This window comes from Tupaia chinensis, unplaced genomic scaffold (genome assembly GCF_000334495.1).
Source record: "Tupaia chinensis unplaced genomic scaffold, TupChi_1.0 Scaffold139431_1, whole genome shotgun sequence".
Classification (NCBI taxonomy): Eukaryota; Metazoa; Chordata; class Mammalia; order Scandentia; family Tupaiidae; genus Tupaia; species Tupaia belangeri.
This window is the reverse complement of record NW_006199316.1, coordinates 2,528,771-2,537,940: the sequence shown is the minus strand read 5'-3', so window position 1 is coordinate 2,537,940 and position 9,170 is coordinate 2,528,771.

Here is a 9,170-nt window from a genome sequence, read left to right as displayed (position 1 = left end):
CTGGGTGGGGAATGGTGTTCAATGACATAGCTGTGTTATGGTCTAATCAGCGAGAAATAACAGGACATCCAGACATAGCCAGATTTGTTGGAGTTTATTGATTAAGCCAACAGCATACGGGACGGGGGTGGGGGGGATGCTTGTATCTCTCAAAACCCCACAGCCCCGAGTGAAAGGAGAGGGGCACTTATAAAGGCAAAGATGACAATCAGTTCTGGGTTGATAGGGTGATTACAAGGGAAACTGAGGAGGAGATAAAGAGGAAAGGGAGGGGGGTTCCCATGCCAAAGCAGTTACAGAAGCTGAATCAGGCAGGTTCATTATTTCCAAGGGCACTCTCCAAACCTTTGTTTAATGGTCCCCATGGTTCTGGGTGGGGGTCTGGTCATTGGTGATTACATTGCTAACGAACATCCAAACAAAAAGGTTTTGGGCTACTTAGCAAAAGTAGTAAGACTATTAATCACTCTCTTTACTCTGGGCAAAAGGAAGAAGCGAGTATAATGTAAAGTTCAAAGATAGAGGTGCTTCTGCTTCAGCTAGCATTTTTCACATGTCATTTTTATCAGATTCTCACATTGGCCCTATGTAATAGATGTTATTATTGTCCCCATTGTACACATGATAAGATTTATGTCAAGAGAGGTCACGTAACGTGCCAGAAGTCCTGGGAGGAAAAATCAGAACAGGAAGCCAGGGGACCAGCAGGTGGTGTGATGGTTAAGGTGCTGGACACTCCCACATGGTTGACTATGGTTCGAGTCCTGGTGCTGGTGGCTTGCTTTCCCACTTTCCTTTTCTCTCTGTCTCTGTCTCTGATTAAATTAAAATAAATAAATGAATAAATAAAATTAAAATAAAAAAAAAAGAACTGGAAGCCAGGACCTCTTTCTGTCCATCTAAGAAGAGATGTTTCTTGATGAGTAAGGGAAGCTACTATCAATAGAAACAGTCTCCTAACAGGTTATTAAAGTGTGGATACTGGTGGGTAAAGACAATTGCCAAAGAGCAAAGCCTATGCTCCTAAGTGTTCCCATTTTCAGGTGCCAGGGCATGGCCCTAGGGAGCAGGCTGACCTGAAATTTACTGGACTGAATTGCTTCCTAGAAGTTGAAGCATGAGTCTCTATGTCCCTAGTGGCTGTCTCAAGTCCTAGCCCAACACTCCTCTGGGCCTCAGTTCCTTCATCTGTAGAAGGAGACAATAACGGACCTACCTCATCCCATTGCGGGAAGAGTAATGAGTTTCTGCACGTACGTTAGTCTGCTCTGGCTGCTATAACAAAGCCCCACGACTGGGTGTCTGAAACCATAGACCTGTGTCTCCCAGTCCTGGAGGCTGCACGTCCGAGATCATGGAGCTGGCCAGTTTGGTTCCAGGCGCGGGCCCTACTCCTGGCTTGCAGAAGGCCACATCCTTGCTGTTTTCCCATGGGGAGAGAAAGCTGTCTATTGCCTTCTCTTCTTACAGAACCTTTAACCCCGTCGTGAGGCCCCCACCCTCATGATCTCACTCAACCCTAATTACCTCCCAGATACCTCATCTTCAAATACCATCACGTTAGGGACATACAAATTTTGGGGGTGACACAGGTTCATCCATGGCAATGGGTGAAATTCGTAAGACATTGCCTGCCATGTAGTAAGAGCTGCAGCTGTGCCGGCTGTTACAGCCCCTACAAATTGTTACTGAGTGTGGACGCATGCGCTCCTCTATCCCTATCCTGTCCTGCCTCCTCTACTGGAGTGTTGATTGGCTAATATAAAACCTAACATAAGTAGAAAGAAGGAAGGGCATAAAAAGAGGGAGAGATAGGAAAGAGAAAACAGTCGCACTAGAAGGCAGGGCGAGACGGTGGTCAGGGTGCCCATCTAGACATCTCTCGTGACCAGCTGATCTAAGCAGGCAGGATGGGCGGAGATGGAGTAGGGAAGCTTGTGGCATGAGGTCCACTCACTCTGCGGAGCCAGAGCTCCTTCTCCTCTGCAGAGCGCTGAGGCTTCTCCATCCTGACACGCGGGAAGGAAGGGGGCAACCAGTGGAAATCCACAGACCCAGTTTCTAGGTCTTGCTAGTCATTTACTGCACAACCTTGGAAAAGCATCTGTCCTCCTGACCTGTTTCCTCATTCTTTAAAAAAATAAAAATAAAAATAAAAAAGGATTGGTTTCATTATCAGAAGCTCTTTTCCAGTCTTGGGATAGGAGGGGAAAGGGTATGATGAAAGGCTATCGACTTTGCCACCAGGCAGACCTGGATTTAAGGACTGTTTCTGCCTCTGACTAGCCATGTGACGATGAGCTAGCCAGAACCTCGCTGGGTCTTGCTAATTGCAAGGATTGGCTTCAACACCTTCAGAATCTCCTCTAGTCTCTCACCCGTGTGATTCCCTGACGTCTCCAACTAAAAGCACATCCACCGTGTCTCAGAGAGGGACTTGTCTCTGAAGAAGATCATGAGCCCACTTCTGTTTTTCTTCATGTTTTGACCTTTTTTTGTTTGTTTAGCTGGAGGGCATGTGTACTTGCCAGAGAGAGAGAGAAAGTGGGAAATCACCTCCCCAGTGGGAGATGGCCACGCCACAATCCGTTCTCCTCTCGGGGCTTTGGGCATGCCTGCACACACATCCGGCATGATTTTGAGCCACTGGGTCTGGAACTTGAACTGCACAGTCAGCCATGTGCAATCCAGGTGCCTTAATCTCCATGCCACCTGCTGGTACTCAGTTTTGTCCTTTTCATCTTCAGCTTATTTGAAAAGGCAATCAAGATAGTTTTCGGGCAAATCCCCAGACACTGCTGTTTTGAAAGCTCATGAATGACAAGGGATTTTAAGGCATTCCAAAAGTCACCAGAATCCAGCAAGGAAAATGTCATGGCCATATGATTATCAGGAACCTGGAGATGCAGGAAGGCTCTCTGAGGAGACCCAGCAGTCACTGTCACAGCCATCCCTATGTCTGAGCAACACTCCTGGAGCATAATCCCTGGACAGCCATTCAGCCTGCTCTGTGTGGTGGCTCCACTCGCTCCCCTCATGGAAAATCCAAGGCAAGGCCCAGGGAGTCACTTCCACCACCCAAAAAAGGCTCAGTTCAGTAGTTAGCATAGGTGCCCCCTGTAATGGTTATAATGTCCAAGTTCACTTAAAGTGATAGTTTCTTCCATCTGCTGGCTTAGGCCTGCCCTAGGGAAGCCCCAGCAGTGATGGAGCTGTGTCAGAGTTGGAGCAGAGGAGGAGAAAATGAGGGCCAGTGACTTCCCACTGTTAGTTTTCACACTTGTCAGTGCAACATTCTACGTTCAACACGAAACACGTGACATTACTCTTGAAGCTGAGAGTTAAGTCTAATGGTTAAGGGCTTTGCATCTAATGGCCTCAGTTTCCTGGTCCATAAAATGGTACTTTCTTCCTTTATGGTGAGAGTTAAAGCTGATAGTGCATGTAGAATGTGTGGCACAGAGTAAGCTCCTAAAAAATGATTACATTAGTACGGTCTCCAATTATGATTGCATTATCTGTGCCGTTGGAATGGAATTGCCCTCCAAAGTCTAATTTGCCTCCCAGATAATGTGTTTGCTTCCAGTCCCCCCCCGCACCAGCTCACTGGTAATAAGCTTGCCCATCTTGTTTGTTCAGGAGGCAAAGTTGTGCAAAGACTAGGGCTCTATTGTAAAAACAGCAGAAAGGGAGTCCTTGGTAGTGAAACAGAGATGTACAAGGATATTGGTATTGTACAAATATGATTCAACTGAGCACAAAAGGGGAAACTCGTGCCCAAAGGCAACACCAAAGAAGGGCAGAGGACTAGAACTCGGGCCTCCCAGTCCACAGCGTCCTTTCCAGCATGCCACACACAGACAACGCTTGTCTGATTACAGGGTCTTTGCCAGCTGACACACTCAGACCACCGACACCCCTGTTACCCTGTTTCAAATTGGAGTAAGTGTGGATGCTCCTTGCTCTGTCTCGTAGAGACTTTCATATCTCCACTCTCTCAAATCTGACTCTAGACATGTAAATATGCAAATATCAAATATTAACAAGAGGGTCTTTTCCACGTTGCCGACCTTCCACCATCCTTCACTGACATTTTTTTCCCTGCAGAAATGTACTGTAGGAACAGACAAGAGAGAACAAACAAAATAAGTATCACTTTTCTAAGGTGGGCCTAAAGTTAAATGAAAAGGGCAGCCCCTTTTAGCTAGTGATAAGGAGAACTCCCTTCTAGAAAGTACTCCCTCCTGGCCCCCACCCCTGAGTTGTCAATGGCACAACATGAATTCTAGGTGTCTCAGCGGGGAGATGTCTTTGGTCTTATTAGTTGAAATCCTGAGTCATTTGGGGCCCAGTCTGGTGGACATATTGAGTAAACATATGGGAGACAGAGAATCCACCCTAAGATTGGATGAAGAAGAATGGGTATGGAAGAGAGCACCCAGAAAGCTATTCCCAAAAAGGAAGCCCCCAAAGTTTTGAGCACTATAAACACTTGGGAATTTGTTTTTGGTTTAGAGGGGAATTACAAAAATAATATCCACATTTACTGAACAATTAGTACATACTGGGCAATGTACTGATCTTTTTTTTATAGATGTGTGATACTCATATAGCTATGAGTATCACAAGCACATACCATTGTTATGGTTATTGTTGTCATTATTATTATTATTATTCTCACTTTATAATTCAGGAAACTAAAATTGAGACAGATTATATAACCTGTTTAAGGCCAGTCCATGGCCTACTGGTTCAGGCAGCTGGATGCCACATGGTCAACTTCACAGTTTGACTCCTGGACCCAGCAGCATGAGAAACACCCTGGTCACATGTGCATACATTCCCAAAATCCCAAAAGGAGGAATAGAGAAGAAGGGATTATGGCATGACCATTCCCCATGGGACATGCCTTCTCACTCCCTCCCACCTCTCTTTCCACCCCTACTGCTTTCTGGCAAGGGCACATACCCTCTGGCAAATTAAAATAAATAGATAAGTAAAACCACATAGCTTGTTCAAGGTCACACAGTCCAGAAGAAGGGAAGTCAGGACTGGAATCTAGATCTCATGGGGTGCAGTTTATCTACATGGCCAAATGCGAAGTTTGAGTCCTCCATTTTCCCTTCCCGTTGGGATATTTGTTCATATTTTAAAATTATCTATGTTTTATTGCCAGAAGGCATGTGCACTCATTAGAGAGAGAGAAGGAAACAGACAGACAGAGAAAATACCCTCCTCCCATGTGGTCATGCTGCAGTCCGTTCTCCTCCATTTCTCCACCCTCCACCAGGATTTGGGGCACCATGCACATGTACCCAGAGTGTTGTGTGTGTTTGTTTAGCTTTTGGCTATAGAGTGTATGCTCTTCCCAAGGACAGACAGAGAAGAAAAGTGAGAAATCACCCCAGGAGGAATGACCACACTGCAATCCCTTCTCCTTCATTCTCCCCTCAGGATGCAGGGCACATGCACTCACATGCCCAGCAAGTTTTCTAAGCTGCCAGGTCTGGGATTCGAACCACACAGTCAGCCATGTGAGATCCAGCCACCATAACCACCACACTACCTGGCTGGCCCATGCCCAGAGTGTTTTTTCAAGCTACTAGGACTGGGATTCAAAATACAGTCAGCCCTGTGGAACGAGGCTCCCTGCACACAATGCTTAACAATTACACTATGGGGCCAGCTCTTTGGATATTTTTTATTCTCTCCTCTTCCTATTTTACAACCCCAGTTTTTATGCTGGGAACTTCTTATCTTGTATCTGTAACATTTTGAGCATCTTGATCCTGAATCTTTGTGATCTCAGTTTCCTACCCTCCAGGTCAGTCTCCTGTACTTTCTCCCATTCATTCCGTCCTTCACTGAGCTAGTCAGTGTGCACTTCCTCAGCCCTTCCCTCTTCTGCCGATGCTAGATTAGTCTCTGGGAACTCTGGGAACACTGCATTCAGACACAGTTCTTGGTATGAGCTAATAATATGCTCAAGAGAACAGACCCACAGTATTCATGTTTCAGTATCGAAATGTAGAACACACACATATACACTACACACACACACATATAGATGCACAAACATATATACACTATATATATATATATATATATATATGCAGAAAGAGAGAGGGGCACTTTTTTTTTTTTGGAGAGCTTTTTTTTTTGCTATAGGGCGTGTGCGCTCACCAGGCAGAGAGAGACATAGAGACAGAAAGCGAGAAATCACTCCCCAGGGGGGATAGTCACGCCGCAATCCCTTTTCCTCCATTCTCCTCTCGGGATCTTGGGCACGCACGCACACATGCCCGGCATGAGTTTTAAGCCACCGGGTCCGGGACGCGAACCGCGGTCGACTACGTGGGAGTCCAGCGACATAGCCATTACGCTAACTGCTGGTCCCAAGGCGTGCTTTTTTGAAGAGCAAGTTTACACAGGAAAAGCTCCATGCTTGCCTGATAGATTCAAAATGCTGGTGACATCTGGTTGACACTCTGCTCGCCTCTTTCTGATGGCACTGCCTAAAGATGCTGGAAAAATTCTAATTCCAGACTACCTCCATGGAATGCTGAGAGGATGAAATTACATAATGGGTTTGAAATGCTGTAAAACCGATAAAGTGCTGTTCTGAGGAGAATAGTTTCAGCAGCAAGACTTGGGAGACACATTAGAGTTCATCCAGGGTTATAAGCTCCTTCCTCTCGAAGTCTTAGCTGGGCTGGAGAACATTACTCCCTCTTGAAGGTACAAAAAGGAGGAGTGAGGGCCTCACCAGTGTCCTGTAGCTTATCTGTGCCTGTCGTCTGTCCGTCTGTCCATAGTGGCAAGTTTGGTTGTTCTCATCTTCCTAATTTAATCTGATGGAGTTTGGAGTTTTGTTTGTTTGTTTGGGTTGGTTTGTTTTAATTTGCCAGAGGGCATGTGTACTTCCTGGAGAGAGAAATAGAAAGAAAGAGGGAGAGAGAGAGAACAAAAAAAAATGAACACCTCCCAAGGCGGGCAGCAGGTGGCATGGTGGTTAAGGCGCTAGACTCCCTCAGGACCAACTGTGGTTCAAGTCTCAGACCTGATGGCTTGAAACACACAGGGCATGGTGTATATACCTCAATCCCAGAAGATGGAGGAGAAGGGATTGCAGCGTGGTCATGCCTCAAGGGAGTAATTTCTTATGTTTCCTCTGTCTCTCTAGCAAGCACACTCATTCTATGGCAAAAACCTTAAAGAAATTAAAATTTAAAAAAATTAATGCAGCTACCTTGTAGTGTGGTCATGTTGCAATCTCAGCCTTCTTTTAGAATTTTAGGCACGCACTCCCAGGCCTGACATATTTTTCTAAGCTTCTGGGTCCAGAACTCAAACCAGGTGGCTGAGGGAACCAGCAGTTAGTGTAATGGCTATGTCGCTGGACTCCCACATAGTCGACTGCAGTTCACTTCCTGGACCCGGTGGCTTAAGACTCACACCGGGCACGTGTGCGTGCGTGCCCAAGATCCCAAGAGGAGAATGGAGGAGAAGGGATTGTGGCATGACCATCCCCCCTGGGGGGTGATTTCTCACTTTTTGTCTCTATGTCTCTGTCTGTCTGGCAAGCACACGCACCCTATAGCGAAAAAAACCTCTCCAAAAAAAAAAAAAAAGGTGGTTAGTCATCTGATATCCAGCTGCCTTAAACACCAGGGCATGGGCAGGCCCAGATAAAGTATTTTTCAGTGTACAACTCACCGACTGATGCAAAGCAGGTGTGTGATGGGAGTTCCTTGAATTTTATTCCACTAGAAGTTTGAATCTCTACAACTCCATCTTCTCCCCAAATGATAGAGGCCTTTCTGAGAACACCGTGGAATAGAGGATGGATGTTTGACCTCTTTCCAATCAACACGGATTGTACACCAATCACCACGGATTGTACACCAATCACTGATATGTCGCAATCAGTAATGAAGTGTGTTTAAATAATTTTTGCTCATAGTAGCTCATAACATCATCTGATTGATGTCTGCTAATAAGTTACTTTTTAATATTAGAGTAGAGTCGGGACCAGCAGTGGCATAATGGCTATGTCACTGGACTCCTATGTAGTCGACCGCAGTTCGAGTCCCAGACCCGGTGGCTTAAACTCATGCCGTGCACGTGTGCATGCGTGCCCAAGATCCTGAGAGGTGAATGGAAGAGAAGGGATTGTGGCGTGGCCATCCTCCCTGGGGGGTGATTTCTCGCTTTCTGTCTCTCTGTCTCTCTCCATCTTTCTGGCGAGCACATGCGCCCTATAGCAAAAACCTCTCAAAAAATATACATATTATAATAGAGTCAAGATGAGTCCTATAATAAATGTTACCCTCATTCTCTGGTATTGAGGCGTGTGTTGTGGACAAGTGCAATGGGAGACAGTACGACCAGGCTGCAGTGGCCTGAGTCTCTCCATTTCCCCACTTGGCCTCATCTTCAGGTCCTGGCTTCTGGTTTTACAGCTGGCAGAAAGAGGTTACCAGTCCCAAAAGGCAGTGGTGTTCTGTGTCAGGAGGCTCTGGCATGAAACTGGCTGTCCTGTGCCCTGCTCAGCTGCCTGCCTGGCCCGGCTCAGTGTAGTGAAGGAAGCAGCCCGGCCAGTGTAAAGAAGGGTGTGGGGAAAACCCATCTGGAGAGGCTAATCCTGAGGAATGAGAAGTGCCCAGTCCAGCATGTGTTGGCCCAAGTGCAACCTCAGGATGTCAGATAGGTGGGTTTTACCCTGCCAGGCAGGTGGAGGAGGCCATGGAGGAGCCCCAGCATCACTGCAGTCCCCAGTGAGCCAGCCTTGCACAGTGCATAGCTGGGAGCCCAGGAAGCCCCTCCCTGGGGAGAGATTGGCAATAGCTAGTGGAACGTCAGTGGCGCGGGGTCGAGCATCAGGTACTGAGAATGCAGAAGGGGAGTCTGAGCAGATCAGCAAAAAGGGGACTAGAGAACCCGGAAAAGCTGAAAGAATGAGGCCCCTAGGTGCAGGCTCACCCTACAAAGCTGCGGCCTGGATCTTTGATAACAAAAGCAACTCTAGATTCATCTACTGGTGGAGAGAGGGCTTCTTCTAGAAAGTAAAATGGAGGAGAGAAGACAGCAGCATGGCCATCCCCCTGAAGGACTTATTTCTCATTTTCCTCTCTCTCTCTCTCCCTCTCTCTCTCTCTCTCTCTCTCTCT